Source organism: Theropithecus gelada, chromosome 15 (assembly GCF_003255815.1).
Source record: "Theropithecus gelada isolate Dixy chromosome 15, Tgel_1.0, whole genome shotgun sequence".
NCBI lineage: Eukaryota > Metazoa > Chordata > Mammalia > Primates > Cercopithecidae > Theropithecus > Theropithecus gelada.
This window is the reverse complement of record NC_037683.1, coordinates 57,719,829-57,743,736: the sequence shown is the minus strand read 5'-3', so window position 1 is coordinate 57,743,736 and position 23,908 is coordinate 57,719,829.

Below are 23,908 nucleotides of genomic sequence, written 5' to 3'. Positions count from 1 at the left end.
TTATCGTTCTGCTTTCATGCTAAATAATGTATTTGAAGATTTGAGTCAGTAATTTTCCTAAGCAGAGTGACAGGAGCCTCCAAGGCATATATACAAGGCTGTTTCACGATTCTGCAGCATTTCAGAATGCCTGTTATTTAATGCAATACAGATAAATTAACATGTAATAAAGCTTCCAGTAGTGATATTAATTTACAACAATAGGAGAACAAAAATGTAGTTAATAATTGTAATTCTTCCAGAGGGTTTCCTTCTTATTTCATTCTATTATGGCAGTGAAAATGTGTTTAGGGAGTAACAGAGTACTGTTCTCCAGAACCCAGTGGCAATCCTCTTAACACTATACTTGTGGTGAATCCCTAAGTTGTAAAATACTCCCTGAATTTTTCTTTTTCTTTTTTTTTCTTTCTTTCTTTCTTTTCTTTTCTTTTTTTTTTTTTTTTTTTTGTTGTTGTTGTTGTTGTTGTTGCTGTTGTTGTTGTGTCTCTGCCAAGTTTTGGTATCAAGATGATGCTGGCCTCACAGAATGAGTTAAGGAGGAGTTCCTCCTCAATTTTTTACAGTGGTTTCAGTAGGAATGGTACTAGCTCTTCTTTATACATTTGATAAAATTGCGTTCTGAATCCATCTGGTCCCAGGATTTTTTTTTTTTGGTTGGCAGGCTTTTTATTACTGATTCAATTTCAGAACTCATTATTGGCCTGTTCAGGGATTCAGTTGCTTCTTGGTTCAGCCTTGGGAGGTTATATGTGTCCAGGAATTAATCAATTTCTTCTAGGTTTCCTAGCTTGTGTGCATAGTGGTGTTCATAGTAGTTTCTGAGGGGTTTTTTTTTTTTTCCTGTGGGGTCAGTGGTAACATCCCCTTTGTCATTTGTGATTGTGTTTATTTTGGATCTTCTGTTTTCTTTATTAGTATAGCTAGTGGTCTATCTATCTTACTGATTTTTTTTCGGAAAACAAACTCCAGGATTTGTTGATCTTTTATATGGTTTTCACTTCTCAATTTCCTTCAGTTCAGCTTTGATTTTTACTTCTTGTCTTCTGCTAGTTTTGGGGTTGGTTTGCTGTTGTTTCTCTAATTCCTGTAGTTGTGATGTTAGGGTGGTAATTGGAGATCTTTCTAACTTTTTGATATGGGGGTTTAGTGTTGTAAACTTGCCTCTTAACACTGCCTTAGCTGTAGGACTGGACAAAAGTTTCATGACAAAGACAAAAACAAAACTTGACAATGGGACCTAATTAAACTAAGGGACTTCTGCATGGCAAAAGAAACTAACAACAGAGCAGACAGACAGTCTACCAAATGGGAGAAAATATTTGCAAATTATGCATACAACAAGCATCTAATATCCAGAATCTATAAGGAATTTAAACAAATTCACAAGCAAAATGTAAACAACCCAATCAAAAACTGGGCAAATGACATGAACAGACACTTTTCAGAAGAAGACATACACATGGCCAATAAGCATATGCAATAATGCTCAACATCACTAACCATTAGAGAAATGCAAACTAAAGCCACAATGAGATTATCATTTCACACCAGTCAAAATGGCTATTACTGAAAAGTCAAAAAATAGTAGATGCTGGTGCGGTTACAGAGAAAAGGGAATGCTTATACACTGCTGGTAGGAATGTAAGTTAGTTCAGCCCTTGTGGAAGGCAGTTTGGCAATTTTTGAAAGAACTTAAGACAGAATTACCATTTGATCCGGTTATCCCATTACTAAGTATATACCCAAAGAAATATAAAACATTCTACCTTAAAGACACATGCATGCATGTGTTCACTGCAGCACTATCCACAATAGCAAAGACATGGAATCAACTTAAATGACCATACTTGATAGGCTGGATAAAGAAAATACGGTACACATACACCACGGAACACTATGCAGCCATAAAAAATAAACAAGATCATGTTCTTTGCAGGAATGTAAATGGAGCTTGAAATCATTATCCTAAGTGAACTAACACTGAAAAAGAAAACCAAATACTGCATGTCCTCACTTGTATGTGGGAGCTAAACACTGAGTACATACGTGTGCAAAGAAGTGGACAAGAGACATCAAGGCCTACCTGATGGTGGGGGGTGGGAGGAGGATAAGGACTGAAAAACTGCCTTATCAGTTACTGGGTTTATTACCTGGGTGATGAAATAATCTTTACCTCAAGCCCCTGCGACATGCAACTTACCTATGTAACAAACCTGCACATGTACCCCTGAACCTAAAATAAAAGTTAAAGATAAAAAATAAAAAAAGAAAATACTCCTTGAGAGTGATGTGGGCAGTAGGGAAAAAAATTGGGTTTATTATTGAAAAGCAATAATTTATGCATCAGGAGATCCCAATTGTTTTGATCTTGTATCTAAGTTGTGTTTATCTCAGTGAATTCTTGGCCTAATGACCTTCCTATTCCGCAATTAACATGTTTAGTAAGGATTGTAGTATTGGTCAACCTTTCCAGTGGGAAGAAAGTGGAATGCATAAATGAATTTGTCTTAGATGAGCAGCTTATTAATTTAGAGTAAAAGATATGTTACAAGCAATTCTGGGACATTTTCATTGCTGTCACTCATAGATTATTTAAAATGTGCTAAAAAACATTAAAAAAATGAAGCAACTTGTATTAAAATCTGAATTAGTTCAGGTGACCTTCAGAAATCAATCAGTTTAAATCACATTTCTACCTTGCTGTGATTAAAAAAAATGTGCATATAATGGGAAAATTTAATCACTCATAACAGATATTTTTAGCTATATAAATCAGTTCAAAGAATAATAATTGAGCATTGCTGTGTACCAGGCATATTGAAGGTAATCAAAATAAAGAAAAGTTGGTGTCTGATCTTAGGCATTATTATTTAAGTAAACAAGCTGGATAAATCTTACCTCAAGGAGAGGATTCTAGGAAATCCTTTTTTCCTCCCCTCCCCCCAAAAAATGGAGTATGGATGGCTTTCTGGCTGCCAGAGAGGAGGATAGTAAATGGAGATTTGGCTCAATGTTCCCATGATAGGTTAGTTAGGTTTGAGTGGGCTAACATATGAAGTCAGGCTACCTCCAAAATACTGGGTAGCACATTCTGATCAGTCCAATATACAGCAACGTTACGCAGAGAGGTCCTTTGGCTTGATGTGATGATTTCATCTTTTTCAAACCATTGTCAACTTTTCTCTGGGGCCAACATAGCCTGGTGACAGGAAACAGCATGCTAAATCCTGCCACTGTGCCTGAACATGGAGATAGAGAAATGCTTCGTAGAAAACCCAGATGCAAAGGTATTTGCTTTCACAGTTTCTAGAGGAAGAAGTCAACTGATCATCTGAAACTACCCAATTTGCTTAGTTAATCTTTTGAATTTTGTTCTTTTTATGCTTTAGATAACTACATTAAACAAGGTTAAACATCTCTAACCACCTGAGTATGAAAATGAGAAGGGGCTGGGTGCAGTGGCTCACACCTATAATCCCAGCACTTTGGGAGGCCTAGGCAGGTGGGTCTCCTAAGGTCAGGAGTTCGAGACCAGCTTAGCCAACATGGTGAAATCTCATCTCTACTAAAAATACAAAAATTAGTTGGGCATGGTGGCAAGTGCCTGTAATCCCAGCTTCTTGGGAGGCTGAGGCAGGAGAATTGCTTGAACCTGGGAGGTGGAGGTTGCGGTGAGCCGAGATTGTGCTACTGCACTCCAGCCTGGGCAACAGAGTGATACTCTGTTTCAAAACAAACAAACAAAGAGAAAATGAGAAGGATGGGAACTTTGTCATATCTCTCTTTATCTCCAGCACTTGGCAGAGTGCCTGGCCCATAGCAGTGCTCAGTAAATGTATGATAAAAGAATGAATGAAAGAATAAATGAATGAATGAATGAAGCCTGATGTGATGTAAGCCCCTCTAAATTCCATATATAAATAAGATTAGCTTTTTTTTTACCCACTGCAGGAGAAAAGACCAACGAATACAATCACTAATTGAAGTTCTCTTTGTTTGCCAACTTTTTAATTAATTGAAATCAGTATGACTCCTCGTCCTCTCAGTATCTTGAACAATTGCTGGCATATAATAGTGCTAATTGCTTGCATAAATGAATGAATGCTCTGGTGAGAGTGGACACTTTCATCATTTCCATTCCCTACACTCTAAATCCTGACTTCTTATTTATATTTAAGTCCCTTATTTTCTGTGAAGGCTCACCTCATCTCATTCTTTAGCACAGTGGTTCTCCTTCCCTCGGACCTTGGTGTAAACTATGTTTTTTACATTTTTTATTGACATCTAGAAATGACAGTGCTTTACCTTTTCTGCTTCTGGGAATTTATCATTAAGGCAAATTTTAAAATACTGGAGAAGCTCTTTTGAAAATGTTTATTGCATTGTTATTTTTAAGAGTGAAGCTGCTATACCTTGCTTCAATAGCTTAAGAGTGCAAAGTTAGATAAAACCTTTTAACTTCACATTCAATGCATCTGAGCTGCTATCCTGCTTTCTCTTCCCAGAGTTCCTCTTCTAAGTTGAGGACAAGGTGTCCAGGCATATTTATTGAGCCTATAAAATTTGTTATTATAACTTCATGGAAAAAGATCTGTAAAATCTATTCACTTCATCAAAAGACTTGTTCTCTGTAGCTGTTAGTGTTGTCACCATAATATGGAGTTACTTCTGAACATATGAAGTTCAAAATTAAGGCCTTGGCCATTGCTGGAATCACCATGGTAAACAAGGAACCCAGCTGTTACCAACTTGGCAATTGTTTCTTTGTGTGCAGGGACAGAAGATACTTTTCCTTCCCAGGTGACATTATTGTATGTTTGCTTGACACCAAAATATACATGGGCTCCCGAATGTTACAGTTGTTACTGACTAGCTCATTCAGGGCATGCACCTGGCTATTTTTCCCAAGGCACATCATAGTGGCTGCATACTGAGGGGCTTCAGCCTCAGCCAAATGTTGCATAAATAGCTCTTTCTTACAACATTCTAGAGCTTGAGGTTGGTCCAAAGTTTACATAGTTTTTCAAATGAGTTTTCTCTTAGGGGTGCCTGTTTCTTTCCCATGATCTGACTTCACATAGATTTTGATACAGTTAAGCATCCTAAGGAAAAGGCTCTCCTACTTTTAGAAATTTTCTTGACTGTACATAACTTTTTAGAGCAGCTGGCTTTGTGGGAGAGGAGTGTTGCTTAATTCCATCAACTACCTGTATTTTAGGTCCTAGACACTTATATATTAAAAACAAATCTGCAATAGTCTTAGATGGATGCATGCTACTTTATGTTGTAAACTGAAGCATCATTCATTTTACTCTCTCCAAACCAAGGTTCATTCCAAGGTAACAGATATCTTTACCAGGAGACTGCTAACAACTTTTACACCATATTTTCCTCACTTAAATGTTATAGGTAGCCTCACTGGGGACATTGCTACACTACTATACAAAATGGAAACAATTCAGAGGTTCAAAAATAGGATCTTAAGCATGTAAAGTGGCTGATACACTTATTCAATTTGATATTATGCAATCAAGAAAATTAAGGTTATGAAAACTTTATAATGATATTAAAAATGCTATGAGTTACTAAGTGATAGAAGCAGAAGTTAAGTCACAAATCTGTATATATTTCACTATCTATTCCAAGATACATAGTGTAACCACTTTGACATATTTTTAATTTTGGGAAGTCCATTACTGGAAAGTGCTGGATTGATCAAATGCATACACAAAATCTAGAGAATGGTGCAATGTAGTTCCTGGCTTTTCACCTCAAATCACATTTAGGTCCATTATGAGTCCGTTTGGATGGAGATCAAGAAGTCTTTTCTGTCTTGGGCTGCTCTGTTTCCCTGTTCCCTTAATGTCCCATTATCTTTACTCTTTGGCTATTCGGGATTAAACTTCTTGTTCCTCTTGGCTCGCTGAAGTGCCATTTAGTTTGCCATTTTTCTAAAAGCTGGTGCACGTGTGTGTGTGTGTGTGTGTGTGTGTATGTGTTTATCTAAAAGACACATCTCAGTTCTGTCTTATGGACAAGCATCCATAAAACAAACACACTTTTAAATACTAAGATAATCAACTTCTTAGAATGTAATTGTTCTCTTTGTTTCGCTTCTATTTTGCTAACGTGGTTGGGGTCTTTAAGGACATTTGCATTTCTCCAAACACTAACAAGATAAGAAGGAAGCCTCATCTTCCCCTGTTTAGTAGGGGGTGGGATCAGAAAGGAATCTTACCAGAATATTTATAGTACTTTTATTAGAGTGGCAAATTGCATTTGATTTTTCCATTTTTCCCTAATTTCCAAAGTGTATTTACGTTTTATATTACTTTTGTGTCAAAGAAAAACGTGCAATAGGAAATTATGAAAACTTAGAGAATGAAAAAACTTTTTTTATTGATAAGGAAGTTGAATTCCAGGTCAATTAAATGAAGTATCCAAGGTAAGTGTTGATGACAAACCTAAATTCTTAAAACAGTTTCACCGTTTTCTAGCTTTATTACATAGAGAAATCTTTTTTCCTTTCTGCCTCTCAGTTTTCTCATTTACCAAATGAGGCTAACTGGTGAGGCTGTGGTTTCTGTGTGTTTTACCCATGATGTAGCACATGTAAAGTGTTTAGCACCGATTCTGTCACATAATGAGTAATGGATACATGCTATTTCCCTTCCTTCCTGGTTGTATTGATTCCTGGTGCAGAGCCTTACCAGTATACCAGCAAGAATCCCCCCTTGAGTCACTGTAATTAGTCTGCTTTTTTAAACTTATATACAGTGTCTTCTGCTATGGACTAAATTGTATCCCCCCAAAATTTATATATTCAAGCCCTAACCCCCAGTACCTCAGAATGTGACACTGGAGATAAGGCCTTTAAAAGGCAATGAGGGGCCTGGCATGGTGGCTCATGCCTGTAATCCCTGTACTTTGGGAGGCCGAGGTGGGCAGATCTCTTGAAGTAAGAGTTTGAGACCAACCTTGCCAACATGATGAAATCCTGTCTCTACTAAAAATGTGAAATTAGCCAGGCATGGTGGTGCACATCTGTAGTCCCAGCTACCCGGGAGGCTGAGGCACAAATCCCTTGAACTGGGGAGGCGGAGGTTGCAGAGAACTGAGATTGTACCACTGCACTCCAGAGTGAGACTCCATCGCAAAAATAAAATAAAATAAAACAAAACATTAAAAAATAAAATAAAAGGTGATTAGGTTAAAATGAAGACATTAGGGTGGGCACTAATGCATTCTGACTGGTATCCTTATAAAAAGAGAAAATTCGGTCACATGGAGAGATACCAGGTAGTAGCACAGAGCAGAGACTATAGGAAAACACAGTGAGAAGGGGTCCAAAGAGAGATGTCTCAGGAGAAACTAGATCTACTGACACCCTTATCTTGAACTTCCAGCCTTCAGAACTGAAAAATAAAGGGTTTGTTGTTTAAGCCACCCAGTTCATGGTATTTTTGTAATGGCAGCCCAGGCAAATGAACACACCTTTAATCTTTAAATAGAAGTTAAACTGCTTAAAGGAAAATACTGCATTATACTCATTTGTAATGATAGCAAGTGATCAATAATTTCCTGAGAAAAACTGTGATTTTTATTAAGTATGGAAACTTTGTTTTATATTTCTTTGAGTCCTCCCATGGAGACCTAGCTATTGAGGTTATTGGCAACGATAATGTGATAATGAGGATTATCAGTAATCTTTTTTTTTTCCTTTTGCAAAAAGTGAGTAGAGTTGTGCTTTTTATGAAGTCATAGGAGTAAATTCATTTAGAGCTGAAAAGATTATTCCTTATTGCCTGTACAGACATAGGTAGAGAGAATTAAATCTGTAAATGTAATTTCTAAAATTAAGATTAATGACCAAGAATGTATAATTCCTTCATATGCTGATGATCTCATGTTGTCTGTGACTACATGTGGGGGCTTCTCAATATCTTTGTATTAATGACTATGATTGAGTTATTTTAAATGTAGTCAGGATACAAGATTAACTTGTCTGTTTTGGAAGTTTGCCTTGTATTTTTCAGAGGATCAAAAATAGGCAATCATAAAAGACAAAGTCAAAGGAGATTTTTTACTGAGTTTTTAAAAATTGTATTTAATTCTCATTTTTTGATTTGTGGGAAATGTGGGAAAAACTGAGTTATCTTAATTAATTTATGGAAGGGACATCAAGAGATGAAAAAATTTTGCAAGGTTTTCAACATTTGCCAAGCCTGAATCTCAAAGGCAAAGTTAGCGTAAATGAGAAATGCTCTGAACAGTAGGTTATCAAGTTTATTACTGAGAAAAATGCAGAAAATAGTGCTTAAATAAGTGAGAGGGCTACTTCTTTGTGAGCAGAAATGTTGTTTATATATCCTTTCAGCAATGCAGGTACACATACATGTATATATACAAGGAATATTTTTCTAATGTCTCATTATCATAACTTGCTGAATAACCTTTGAATGTTAATTAAAACCTCTGAGTCTCATTCACACATCTATAAATAAAAGATATTAAAATAAGTTATCTTCAACATACTTTCTAACTCTAGTATTCTATAGTTTTATTGTACCTGGGCTTGTGAATAAAAAAGGACAGCAGATGCAGTGTTACTTAGGCAGGCTGCGTGTCACACAGGTTCTGCTAGCCCCCTAATGACAATCTCTGCAGAAAGGGCAATGACTAACTGTTTGAACACCAAACCTATTCTTCAAAGAGTGGGAGTTCTATTTCCTGCTGAATCTTCAGGACTAGAAGAGCGCTTGCAACACAGAAGACATCCAATACATTTGTTGGATTAAGGAACAGATTAATATTTCCAGTGCTTTTCAGATTGTTATGATCTATTGTGATATAATTTCCCATATCTTTAAGGGTCATGTTTACATATGTCTAGTCAATTATATTTGACTAGAGAGCTAGAGAATTAGAGAAACGTGATCACGTGTTGCTGCTAAACTAAACTAAATGATCTGAAACATCAGCAACATTTTAAAGAATCTCTTGTGGTGTTCCTCTCATATAGAAAACCAGAAAACTTTGTCTTGGCTTTCCATTTCTTCCTTCATATCTTCTGTTCTCTTCTCTTATTTTTACCCAACTCTCCTGTCACTAGGGAAAATATGTATTCTCTGAATGTAAACTCTATGAGGGCAGAGACATTGTCTTTTGAATACACCTAGAACGTTGCCTAACAATAATGATACTAAAAGATATTTGTTTAATGAATGAATGGTAACATTTATAACCACAGAAAGATAAAATAATGTCTGGCTCACTTTTTACTTGTCATGGGGAAGGGTAGCCTGGAAGGAAGGGAGTGATGTATGTATATATGTTTATAATACATCAAGAGAGATATACTATAATTTCCATTTTTTTCCCCAAAATAAGAATTCTGTGTGTCTCATTATCTTCTTGGTCAAGTTATAGTGAGAATGTTTACGAGAAAAAAAGTCCAAAATTTAAAATGCTCAAATTTCTAGCCATTCTGTTAAAAAGCTTGATTGATTTCAAAAGAATAAATTGTAAATTTCAGCCATATGGAAAATAAGAATTGAAGACAACAGAATTATCCTCAGTATGGTTTGCCTCAGACATGATTCTTCTAGAGGGTGGCTTAGCAATGACCTTTCCCCCACGTAATTATCACAACATTTCTGTGCATGTCTGAGTTTGGTGCACGCTTTCTGTAACTTAGGAGCCTGAGGTAGCTGAAAAGCTATGCAAGTACAATCATCAGAATGGGAACCAGCCCAGCATTCTGACTCAAGGGGGATACAGAGGAAATCAGCTGCCTAATGGGGCTCTTTCTTTACCCCCTGCCCTGGTGAAAAATAGAGGCTACAGTATTTCATAATGAATCTGTTTGCTTCGTTTCTTACCCTACCTTGGTTTGGGAATCAAAGGACATTTCTGTTTGGTCTCACCCTTGCAGCTCTCATCCTCACTCATGCCTTGAACTATTACCTCTATGCAGGTATCTCCCCAAATCTGTATTTCAAGTCACATCTTCCTCAGCCCTTGTCATCACTGTCCTGCATTCCAACTAAACAGTTTTTATTTTTATATATTGCCTGTTTTGACGTATAGGTGCAGATTTTAAAAGAGTCAAAATTATATACAATATCTCATTTTTTTCTCAAAAAGTAAATTATTAAACTTTATTAACTGGACTTTTATATTTTTCTTCTTAGCAGATGTGTTGCAAAATACTGAGCATGTTTTTTTTTTTAGAAGTAGGGAGTGTCAGAGCGATTTGCTGGCTTTCTTTTTTATTTCCTAAATAAAAGCACTGTGTAAATGTGACATGTACATCACTTTGATGTTGAGACTGCAGAGTCAAATTGAAGAGATTTATTCTCTCCTTGAATTCGACTCTGAAAATAACTTGTACTAACATCAGGAACTTTGCATCCTCATCTTCGTAATCATATGGTTCCTACAGTCGGATTTAAGACAGAGAGGTTATTGCAACTGAAAAAGTTATTTTAAAATGTGAAAGAGTAGTTATTTACTAAGACTTTTCCATAATCCACTTGAAGTTTATATCCAAGGAGCATGTTTTTGATCAAGTATATCTAGGCACTATTTTTATGTTTCAGAAATTCTTAAATATTTATGTATATATGTCTCAGAAATTCTTAACTTTTATAAACTACAACTTAGTCATTCCGGTTTTATATCAAGTCTTACTGAGATATTTCCTTTACCTGCCCAAATCCTAGATTTGAAATGAGTTTGAAATATATATATTTAATTTACACCCATCCATATTAGAAAAATATTTGAAGGTATATGGTCCATGGTGTTGAAACTTTACTTATGCAGGGAATAATGTCCTTCTGGAGACCTTTCACGTTCACAGGGTGCTTTTCTCCACCACAGCTATCAGTCCTTCTTTACCATGGTAGTAATGGTGCAAAGGGAGGAGCTGAGTTTGTCTTTTTAGCCTTAGATAATCTAGATGTGCATTTCTTCTTCTACAGCTATAGAAAGGAGATCATCTCCATCGCCATTTCTATACTATAAGCATTCAAGACCCTGGACTTATTTTTGCCTAATTGCATGGTTCCTCTCTACCTCAATATGGTTGATTATGTGTTCTATTTCCTTATGTAGTATGTCACACGGGTATCTCTCCTTGAGGTACTTGCTTTCCATCTACATAAAATGAGTCCCTTTTGCCATAGAGTTTCACCAGAAACTGACAACACTTGCCTGTGGTTTAGCTGAACAATGTATATATTTTTATTATAAAAGATATCTTTTAAAAGTACTATATATTGAAATAGAAACCATTATAATTTATTAAAAGAGATTTTAGAAGAGTTTCATGAAGATATTTGACAAGAATGTTTGACAGTATACTTCGGGAGAGACCAAAGTAAAGAATTCTTCCACATTACTTTCTTGGGAACCTGAGGTTTTCTCTCCTGTGCTATATTTAGATGTGTGGCATGTCTAATTTTCTGCTTCTGTGCCTCACTTCTTCTAGTGCTTCTTGTAATCCAGCTAAAGTGTCAGGCCCAAGTGTGGAGAAAACATTCTGTCCTGAATAAGCCAACTTGCAGCTGTATGAGGACTCTCTGTGCCAGTCACCGTCATCCTACCGTTCACCCATGCATTCCTGACATTGTAAACAGAAGTCGATAAATGTTTTCTCAGTAAAGTAATTCTGAAAACTTAATTCTAAGTGTTGTATTAACTCAGCAAGACTTGAAGTGCCTGGAATGCTGGCCATGTAACCTGGTTGATCAGAGGGTACCAGTTGCCAGTTAAATTTAAATAAATGCAGTTCAGTTCAAGTCAGGCCAATTTGATTCAATTAAACTCAATTCAATACACACCTATTGAGCACCTACATGGCCAAATACTGTGTTATGTTCTCAGTATATGGAGATGAATAAAATACATTTCATGTCTGCAATCTAACAATCAGTGTAAGCAAACAAAATAAATTGAATGTGGTTTAATAAGTAGAATAATAGAATTATAAACACAATGCTGAAGTAACCAGTGTATGAAGTGATTAATTTTTTTAAGGGGGAAAAGTGTCATGGTGGACCTCTATTAACTTCAGTAGGGATGACAACAGGTTCAAGAGGCTGAAGAAGAGACCCAGAGCCAGCAAATGGGACAAAGAGTAGAAGTGAAATTACATACAAAGTGGTAACCAGTGATGGCAGGCTAGACAGAAGAACTGCATTGCATCCAGAAATGGTCCAGTGGCAGTGGGCTGGGCAGGAGAACCACAGCTGCTTGCAAAAGGCATGCAGTTTATACAGCGTTTTCACTTAGCATCCTCCTTCTAACAACCTCCATTTAGCAACCTTCATTTAACCCAAAACAAAGGGCCTCACTGCCTTGTACAGCCTGTATTCCATGGGATGGTTCAGGGGTTCAGGTGTTCCTCATAGATAAGGAATAGGTCTTGGGTTGGCCACTCCTGAACTCCTTAGCTAGGAACTCTGAACACACATTCAGGTATGTCTCCCATACAGGGTCATTCTCAGGGTATGCTTAAATTAAGTTATTGCTATCAGGTGTGTCTACCACACAGGGCGCTATGGTGAAGTGCGTCTCAACACATGTTTCCTGAAAGGAATTAGAAATTATACACAAATAGGATTTTGAAAGATGATCAAAAACGTGATGAGTTTTAGGGTGTGGTCAAGTTTAGACAGAGGGAAGAACACTGAATACACTCTTCCATGGTGATGAATAGACTCATATGCATATGATACTAATCCGGGCTATTTTAACACAATTACTTTTTCACTGATTGTTTTCAGGTGCACACATTGTTTCGCTCATACCACAGCAAATGCATACTAGCTCAAATGAAGTAGAGAAGTGGATTAAGGCATCACGTAGCCAAGATACTTGATATTTGATATAGCAGTGTATTTTTTTCAAAGTGAAGTCATTTAAAAATCTCATGTTTTAGCCTCAGCTGCTTTTCTCTCTTTCATGACCTTTCAATTCTGCCTAATTATTAGCACTGACACAGTGCTACCTGACTAGTCAGCACATTTGCTGATAAAGGGGCATTTCTTACACTTTTTTTTTTTTTTTTTTTGCATTTCACTTCACAGCCCAAGATTTATTAACCAGGGTCTGTAGGGATGAGTCTCATATGAAGACTTCAATGCTTTTATAAGGACATACTGTACTACATTTATAAAAGATAGTACTATAAATAATATTACAAGAGGCAGTACAGCTCAGGTGGCTCTAAACAAGCGGAGTGCAGAGTCTGTACGATCTAAGGTGTATGTCGCTCCACCACACTCAATACATCCTAGGGCTTTTCTGCTTTTGTTTCATTCTCTTTATCCATCAATTCAGGCTCAGTTTCACAAAAGCTTAAAATCCTTCACTCTTCAGTAACAGATACAAGAAAGGACACCTCTGGCTGGCATGGGGAAGGACCCTTCCATTTTATTTGATGACATATGATTCTTACTTTATTAAGGGATTGTTAGAAATGATGATATAGATGTCTGATTGATATCCTAGGAAGATTGGGAAATTAAAAATTGGACAGATTTAGGTTTAAAGCTCAGCTTGTCACTCAATAGCTGTGACTTTGGGTGATAAGATTACTTTCTCTCATACTTGGTTTTCCCGTCAATATGATGAGACTAATGATAACCTCAGGGCAGGATGTTGTGAAGATACATTGAGATAATATGTGTGTGTAAACAGCTCAACAGTATCTCTTACACAAAGTAGGTGCTCATTAAATGGAAGCTATCAAAAAAATAAAAAAGTTGGAGCAAAATGTCACACACAAAGTTCCAGTCACATCAGTGAAGGTTCTGTTTCCCGAGCAAATGAGTGTAGCATACTTTCTGGGGAGTCAAATTCTCATTTCCAAATGGGTGGCATTTCAACTCTCAATCCTGTTTGTTAAATTGACAGTAAAAATAGAGCAAAACTTGACTTTTTTAGAAAAAAAAATCTGTGAAAGGATTTTTTTTTCAGTAAAACAGAATGTGGCAAAAGTTTTCGGTTGTTATATGAAAGGTAACTACTAAGAGAAGGCAGGGAGATTTAGGAGACATAAATAGCAATCTTTCAGAAGAGTAATAGTATGTTACAAACACAAATAAGATAAGCCATTACAAAAATGGAAACGGATGTTACTTTTCATGTCTAGAGCATGTTTTTAGGGGAACATGTTGGTATGAGTGTTCAGCATGAATATCTGTGATTATATGAGTATACTGTGATTACCTGACTGATAGTAAGCCTGATAATACAGTTGACGGAAGTGGAGAGTGCTGGTGTGGAAAAGTGGGGGATGAAAATGCAGCCTCTGAGACAATATGTTTTTATCATGCTGTACGTTTCCACAAAGGCAAATAACCGGTGATATTGGACTCTGGAAAAAGAACCAGTGACTTTCTAAGCCAACAGTCCCAACCTCAGGCTTACAAAATTGTATGTAGTCCTTGGAACAGCAGTCAAAGTCATTCCATGAATAAAAGGGGCTCCCATTGCCAATAAGTTTGGAAATGCTGAATATTATGTCTCATCACACTACATGTTGCCATATTAAACACTCTGAGAAGTCCTGCCATAGAAAGGAACTAATTAGCGAATAGTTTTTCATTTTTTTTTTCTTCTGAGACAGGGTCTAGCTCTGTTGCCCTGGCTGGTGAATAGTGGCACAATCATGGCTCACTGCAGTCTTGACCTCCCGGTCTAATGTAATCCTCCCACCTTAGCCTCCTGAGTAGTCAAGATTACAGGTGCACACCACCATGCATGGATAATTTTTTAATTGTAGAGATGGGGATCTTACCATATTGCCCAGGTCGGCTGGTCTTGAACTCCTGGCCCTGAAGAATCCTTCCACCTTAGCCTCCCAAAATGCTGGTATTATAAGTGTGAGCCATCGGGCCTGGCCTTTTATAAAAGTTTGATGATTTCCTAATTGTAACAGTGTATCCCTTTATCAAGAAAGTTTTACAAACATCCTTTTGAGCTAGTGACCTAGAAAGTAAAATTTGAAAAATCCTGAATTTGGGCCGGGCGCGGTGGCTCAAGCCTGTAATCCCAGCACTTTGGGAGGCCGAGACGGGCGGATCACGAGGTCAGGAGATCAAGAACATCCTGGCTAACAGGGTGAAACCCCGTCTCTATTAAGAAATACAAAAAACTAGCCGGGCGAGGTGGCGGGCGCCTGTAGTCCCAGCTACTCGGGAGGCTGAGGCCGGAGAATGGCGTGAACCCGGAAGGCGGAGCTTGCAGTGAGCTGAGATCCGGCCACTGCACTCCAGCCTGGGCGACAGAGCGAGACTCCGTCTCAAAAAAAAAAAAAAAGAAAAAAAGAAAAATCCTGAATTTGGCAGCCAGGGAAAAAATGTAAAATTAAACATATGGTAATATACAGTGAGCTGTTTTGGGGAGATGAACATTTATAATTTTATATCTCCTAAAATGTACACCTTATGCTTTGAAGGATCTAGTGGAAGCTTTCGGTTCTAGCTTACAACTAGCTGAAAAAAAGTTTTTTTACTATCACATTAAGCAAGAACCAGTTATTTCATAGTTTTATTTTGCACATTAAGGCACAGGAGATAAATCTTACTGTCTGACGAAATCCTTTTCAAGTTTTGTTCTACAGTTTCCAAGTCCTGATGCAGCTTTCTTCTTAACTAAAACTATTTTCTTAATTTGAGCAATTCGCCAGGTTGAAGAAAACTTGTAAGCACTGTTAGTACTTGTCAGGAGTAAATGGGACTCTAGAGAGTTCTTTGAAATAGGAAACATTTGAACAGAATATCATCTTGCTTTCAGCTGTTTGTATAGATGCAATTTCTGCAATTCTATACCTCACAGCTCTAATTTTTCTTCATCTGTGTCTCAGGCTTCCATCAATAATCCTTCCACTGAAACACACTTGACAAGAGAGGTAGACTAGACGCCCTTGCAATATCTTCTGAATGTCACTCAGCAGTGATTTGTAATCGGGTTTATATATTTTATGGAGAAAAATGTAAAACTAAAGAGAAGATTCAATCCATATGAATCCAGATTGGACAAGGGTACTCTTAGCAGAATTTTATAAAATCGCCTTTTGATTAGACAGTGGAAATTTTGTAAAAAAAAAAAAAAAAAAAAAAAAAAAAAAAAATCAGTGATTTTGGATTCCTATTGTGGATCTATATCTATAAAATAAAATCGTCTGGTAATACACCCTATTGTATGAATGAATTGGCTGTTTTGAGGACCAGTTACATTCACCTTATGTACTGTGATTTTTAATGCATGTTTCTAAGCTAGAAACTCTATAATACAATTGTTACCTTGTCTTGTAACATCAATATTAGAATAAAGGTCCTAGTCTGTTTGTATACTTTAAGTAAGCAACAGGATTCCTCCTGCTGCCTTTCTGAAATTCAGGGATATCTGGAATAGAGCCTAAAATCTTTTGTTATTTAAAAATTAAGTTTCAAAACACAATAAAAAATATTCTTTCTGGACAGCAAAAAATATTACATTAGTTTCATTTGATGTGGATCTTTCTGTTTATTTAGTGAAAGCTCTTAAAAGCCTATTCTGATTATCTTGGAACAAAATTTTAAAAAATTAAGTACATTTTTAAAGTGATGCCGTATAGTTCTCTCTCAGTTTATACAGGAACTATATACTCATATTAAATTTTCATCATTTGTTTATGGAATAGCATTAGAACTTTCTGGGAAAAATATATATCCTGGACTATGTATCTCAATTTCCATATATTTATGTGTCCTGTGTATGTTTAGTCACACAATGAAATGATAGCCTATGTAAAGCGTTGTTTGGAAGAAGGAATTATGGTTTATAATAATAACCTTTGACTAAATAAAAGGATTAGATGAGTTATGGTATGTGACCATCATTCTACTTTCTCTAGAGCAAACTGCACTGTTTGAAGAATTCCGGTAAGCTCATAATTATAGTAGATAAGCATTTTACAATTTCACATGAAGATCAAAATTGACTAATTGAAAGAGGCTACTTTAAAAGTGGTGAAAGTGATGAGACCTATACGCCCATTTAACATGAACTCTAATTTCCCTCTGTTGAATTTACAAATTGACAGTCATTCTTCTCCCTTTCATTCAACTCTTCAGGGATCAAAGATTTCTACCCTGTTGGAAGAAGCCACTGTTGAAGTGTGAAAGGCTACTCTGCTTTCTGCGTCCATTTAACCTTTGGCCTGCCCTAAAGAACCAGCCAAGTGTCAATCAGGGCTGATTGGGCACCTGTGCCTGGAAACAGGCCAGAGAAATTCACCTCTTCCAGGTCATCAAACCATCTCCAGATGGCAAAGAACTTCTGAAGTTATGAACTAACTTGCTTGTGATGCAAATTAGTGACCTAGGGTGAGATGCTTCATTAATGCTTACTCTCCCGAGCCACCAAGGTGTCAGAAGTTGGACTGCTTTACTCTCACATTTTTTTTGCTCTGTAATGTGCATTAAAATAATTTATATTCATAGAGATGGTTCAATAAATTGCATATGGCTAGTTAATAAACTAGTAAAGCAGAGAAGAAAATTAGATTTCATTTAGAAGAAAACAATATTTAGCTTTCCCCATGGAAATATGTGAAAAAGCTTTAGAAAATTCTGTTAACATTGAGGCCTCAGAAGAGACTGTGATTAAAAATAATAAAAAGAAAACATATGAATTTCTATCCAGATCACTATTTTTTTATCCAAGTGATTAGAAAAATTATGCAAACCTATGCATTTGCCCTGAGTTACGATTGTATTACATTAACCTCAACTGACAATATCCTATGCTAGCTTTGGCTTACTTAAAATTCTGCCTCTTGGATATAAACACACATCTAAAATTGACTCAGCTCATTTCCTTCTTGCTGGGGTCAATTTACTGGTTTCTCCCCACTACTGAACTTATTTTATGTGTTTTCTTTTTTGCAATATTACATTCTAAGATTTTTATCACCTAGGAATTTCTCTCTGATGGTTTTATGACTCAATTCAAGATCTATAATTACGACCAAATTTCACAGATAACAAGATGCTAAGATGGGCTAATAAGGTTTTGCTTCTTTTCCTTTATTTATGGTAAAGTACTGGTTAGAGTGAACATTGCCCAGTCATTTGCAAGTAATTTTGGGCCTATCAGGAGTGGCTTGTATTTTCCCATAAACTATCCTAATATAGTAGAAATGCCTGACGGTACATGATGGCTGTTATCTTTGGATCTGAGTAGTTCAGATAATAAAAGCAATGCTCTTAGCAATGTCTGAGAAAGATGGTTTTGAAATTTCATTACTGAAAAGAACAGGTGCTAACATAAATATAAAACAGTAAATATTTGAGTATCTATTTTGTGTTCAATGCCATGTGGATCATTTTTTCAGTAGTATTGCTTTTCAACAGAATACATTAGGTCATTTAGTGCCAGAGTGTGTAACCATGGAGTCTATTTTCTATAAAATATGAGAAAGCTTACTCTTTGCTGAAGTTGACTGAAAATCTGTGGCCAGTGGATATTTGAGTCTTGTAGAATTATTCTTTATAGTGCATCAGGTGGACAAAAAAGAGAAAGGATTCAGAGAGAAAAGGTATGAGTCATTCTGTGAGTTTCAGTGCAGTATAAACGTTGGATGATTCTTTATTCTAGTTATGAGTAGTGCTTTGAAAGATTAATTGGAGACTAGTCCTCTCCGGAAGGTCATGATAGTAGAAGATTAAGCTAGATTCTATAAATAATTTTTTATATAATTATAAAAATTAGCATTTATACTTTAGAAATTATAAAAATAATTTAATTTGAATCCATGAGTGAATTCAATATGTTATCAGATACATGTTTCTTTTCATTTTTCTTGATATAATAATTATAAGTAGGGTATTCTCTAATTGTTATGACTGAACTATCTGATTATGACACTGATGCAGTTTCTACATTAATGTAATCAAATAGATATACAAAACTAAGTGGAACTTTAGGTATACTGGAATGCTTATTGTATTGACAGACATTTTGGTATTAAACCATTTTTTATCCATGATGAAATACCACTTGGCCATGGTTCTATTCTCTCAAGTTCATTCTCACTTATTTGTCCTGCTTTCCTTCATATCCTTCGATAATATGAGCTATCTGAGAGGGCATAGTGTGTAGTCACATTACTTTATGTAATTGCCTCACCTTTTTCTTCAGATTGCAATAAAGCATTTGCCGTGGTTTTTCGCTAAAGTCATAATTATTTTCCATGTCATAGGTCTTTATTATTTTCAAATGTCCACTTTTTCTGTCTTAAACCAAATCTTTTCAAAAATGTTCTTATAGAAATTCCTCAGAATGTAGATTCTGCAAATTGATTTAAAGTATACAAAATTTCAGATTATCTATATATTTAATTCAAATTTTTAGAACTCTAGTTGTCTCTCTGCTTCCAGTAAAAGTGTTACTTCAGCTATAATAATCAAGAAATATAGCAATGTTCACCCATCTATGGAGAAATTAAAAGAATCCGACCATCATTGTTGCTTTAATTTTCATTTTCCTGATGACATATGATGTGGAACATCCTTTTATATGCTTATTTGTCATCTGTATATCTTATTTTAGTGAGGTGTCTGCTAAGGTTTTTGGCACATTTTAAAATCAGGTTGTTTGTGTTCTTATTGTTAAGTGTTAAGATTATTTGTATATTTTGCATAACAATCCTTTCATAAGTGTTTTGCAAATATTTCTCCCAGTCAATGGCTTATCTTTCCATTCCCTTTACAGTGTCTTTCACAAATTTATACTTTAATGAAGTTCAGCTTATCAGTTGTTTTCATAGATCATGCCTTTAGTGCTGCAACTAAAAGAAATCAATGCCAAACCCAAGGTCATCTACATTTTCTCCTATGTTCTGGAAGTTTTATAGTTTTTCAATTTACATTTAGGTCTGTGATCTATTTTGACTTAATTTATATGAAAAGTGTAAAGTTTCTGCCTAGTTTTATTGTTTTTACTTGTGGACGTCCAGTTGTTCCAGCACCATTTGTTGAATGATAATCCATTGTATTGGCTTTCCTCCTTTGTCAAAGATCATTTGACTATCTTTATGTGGGTCCACTTCTGGACACTATACTATTCTGTGAATCTGTTTATCTGTTCTTTTGCCATTATCATACTTTTTTGATTATTGAAGCTTTCTAGTGCATCTTGAAGTCAGGTAGTCTTAGTCTTTAAACTTATTGGCTATTTTGGGCATTTTGTCTTTCCACAGAAACTATAGAACCAGTTTGTCAATATACTAAAATGACTTTCTGTGATTTTGATTTGAATTGTATTGAATCTATAGATAAGATCGAGTTGATATCTTCACAATATTGAGTCTTTCTGTCAATGGACATGGAATTTCTCTTCATTTATTTAATTCCTTGATTTCTTTAATGAGAATTTGTAGTTTTCCTCATATCGATCTTATAAATATCTTGTCGATTTATTCCTAGGTGTTTTATTTTATGGGATGATAATGTAAGTAGTATTCAGTTTTTTATTTCAAATTCCACTTGCTCATTGCTAGTATATAGAAAAATGCTTGGCCTTTATGTATTAATCTGTTTATCCTGCAACCTTGCTATAGTCACTTTATCAGTTCCAGTATTTTTTTTTTCTGAATTCTTTCAATTTTTCTACATAGATGGTTATGTTATCTATGAACAAAGACAGTTTTATTTCTTTTTTTCAATCTATGTACCTTTTATTTCCTTTTCCTGTCTTATTGCATTAGATAGGATTTCCATTACCTTGCTGAAAAGTGGTGATGAGAGGGGAAATCCTTGCCTTATCTCTGATGTTAGTGAGAGAGGAGTTTCTCACTGTTAAATGTGATGTTAGTGTGTAATGTAGAAATAGGTGTCAAATGCTTTTTCTGTATCTGTTAATTTGATCATGTGATTTTTCTTTTTTAACCTGTTGATGTGACAGATTATATTAATTGATTTGCAAACATAAGCAGTCTTGAATACCTGCAAATTGGTAGTAGTATGAATTATTTTTGTACATTGTTGGATTACATTTGTAATATTTTGTTGAGAATTTTTGCATCTATTTTCATGAAAGATCGTGGTCTATAGTTTTCTTGTACTGTCTTCATCTGGTATTAGGGTAATATTGGCTTAATGGTATGAGTTAGAAAGTATTCTCTCTGGTTCTAGCTTCTGAAAAGATTGTAGAGAATTGACATAATTCTTTCCTTAAATGCTTGACTGAATTCACCAGTGAACCCATCTGGGTTGGGGGCTATCTATTGGGAGGATATTAATTATTGATTTAATTTCCTTCTTTCTTTCTTTCTTTTTTTTTTTTTTTTTTTGAGATGGAGTTTCGCTCTTGTAGCCCAGGCTGGAGTGCAATGGCGCAATCTCTGATCACTGCAACCTCTGCCTCCCAGGTTTAAGTGATTCTCCTGCCTTAGCCTCCAGAGTAGCTGGGACTACAGGTGTCCGCCACCATGCCTAGCTAATTTTTGTATTTTTTTTTTTTTTTTTTTTAGTAGAGATGGGGTTTCACTATGATGGCCAGGCTGGTCTAGAACTCCTGGCCTCAAGTGATCTCCCCACCTCGGCCTCCCAAAGTTCTGGGATTACAAGTGTGAGCCACTGTGCCTGGCCGAATTTTCTTTATAAAGATAGACCTATTCAGATTGCCTATTTCTTCTTGTGGGAGTTTTGGCAGATTGTCTCTTTCAAGAAATTGATTCATTTCATCTAGATTATCAAATCTGTGGGTGTAGAATTTTTCATAGTATTCCTTTTTTATCCTTTTGATGTCCATGGGATGTGTAATGATGTCTCCTCTTTCATTTCTGACATTATTATAATAGTAATTTTTGTCCTCTCTTTTTGTCCTTTCTTTTTTTTGTCCTCTCTTTTGTTAGTTAGCCTAGGTAGAGGCTTATCCATTTTATCAATTTTGAAAAAGACCAAACTTTTGAGTTTTGTTGATTTTTTAAATTTTCTGTTTTTAATTCTATTTATTTCTGTTCTAATTTTCATTATTTCTCTTATTCTGTTTTTTTTTTTTTTTGATTTAATTTGCTCTTCTCTTTCTAGTTTCTAAAGTGGAAGCTCAGATGACTGGTTTTATATTCTTCCTATTATATGCATTCAGTGCTATACATTTCTCTCTAACCAGGCACTGGTGGCTCATGCCTGTAATCCTAGCATTTTGAGAGGCTGAGGCAGGAGGATTACTTGAAGACAGGAATTCAAGAGCAGCCTTGGCAACAAAGCAATACACTACCTCTACAAAAAAAAAAAAAATTATCCAGTCATGGCATGGTGGTGCACATCTGCAGTGTTCCCGCTACTCAGGAGGGTGAGATGGGAGGATCTCTTGAGCCCAGGAGTTTGATGTTGCAGTGAGCTATGATCAGGCCACTGCAACCTACCTTGGCTGACAGAGTAAGACCATCCCAAGAAAAGGAAAAAAAAAAAAAAGATTCCATCTAATCACTGCTTTTCTTGTATATTAGAAATTTCGATAAGCTGTATTTGTTTTGTTTTTTTGTTTTCAGTTAGGTGCATTGAAAATTCTCCCTTGTTATTTCTTTTTTGGTCCATATGTTACTTAGAAGCATGTTGTTTTATCTCTGAGTATTTTGGGATTTTTCAGCTATCGTTCTGTTATTGATTTCTAGTTAATTCCATTGTAATCTGAGAGCAGGCATTTATGATTTCTATTCTTCTTAATTTCTTAAAGTGTGTTTTAAGACCCAGAACATGGTTTATTTTGGTGAATGTTCCATGTAAGCTTGAGAAAAATATGTATTCTATTGTTGTATAAAGTAGTCTATAGGTGTCCATTATACTCAGTTGATTTATAATGTTGTTAATTTCAACTATGTTGTAACTGATTTTCTTCCTGCCGGATCCATCCATTTCTCATGGAGGGGTGTTTAAGGTCACTTATATATAAAATTTTACCAGATATAGATTGCTCAAACAAGGACGTTAATTGATGCACTGAATCATTGAATCAAGATAAAGAAATATAACAATGGTTTGTCATGATTGGATGAAAATAACAGCCTTAAATGTAATGGCAATAAACATAATCCTGATTTTTCATGAGAACTAGCATGGCAACATTTTAACTAAAAAATTACAAAAATTTTATCAGTCTACAAAATTGTTTAATGTAAGGGCCAGAATTGTGAGTCTATTTCTCAATATACCTAGTAAACTTTATAGTGTTTAGATCAGTGCATTATTCATTCCACTGTTTTATAGAAAATTTGAATCTCATTAATCTCTTCAGTTTTTCAAAAATATTAATTAGGCACCTGGTAGGGACAAAATAGAATCTTTAAGTCCTTGAATGCTTTAAAGATATGAGAAACAGTCTATCCTAAACAAAATTACTTTCTAGCAAGAGCTACTATACCTCACTCAAAATACAGATAATAGCAGATTAATAAGTTTTGAGTCTATGAAAAGACATAAAGATATAGAAAAGCTGCTATTGTCTTTTATATGAAGGAGAGATTACTTCCAGCTACCTGCATCAGAGACAACTTTATCAGAAAAGCAGCATTTTACCTGGTGTTGAAAAATTTAAAAATTGGATATGAGGGATGGAGGGCAGGATATTCTAGACAGCATAGTGGAATAATAAAGGATATACTTCAGAATCAGAAAGATGCCTTGCCAAAGTCTTGGTGTCACTAACTGGCTGGGAGTCATTATTTGACTCAGATTTTAGGAACACGTCTTAAATCACCATCATTTAATTCTATCGTTCCACATTATTTCTTTACATCTAAAATCAATGAGAATCTTTAGAGGGAAGAACCTATAAACTCTGAGTATCATATAGTGTTTTTAAAAACAGTGTAAAAACCTTTATATCTAAGTTTGATTTAGTAATCATC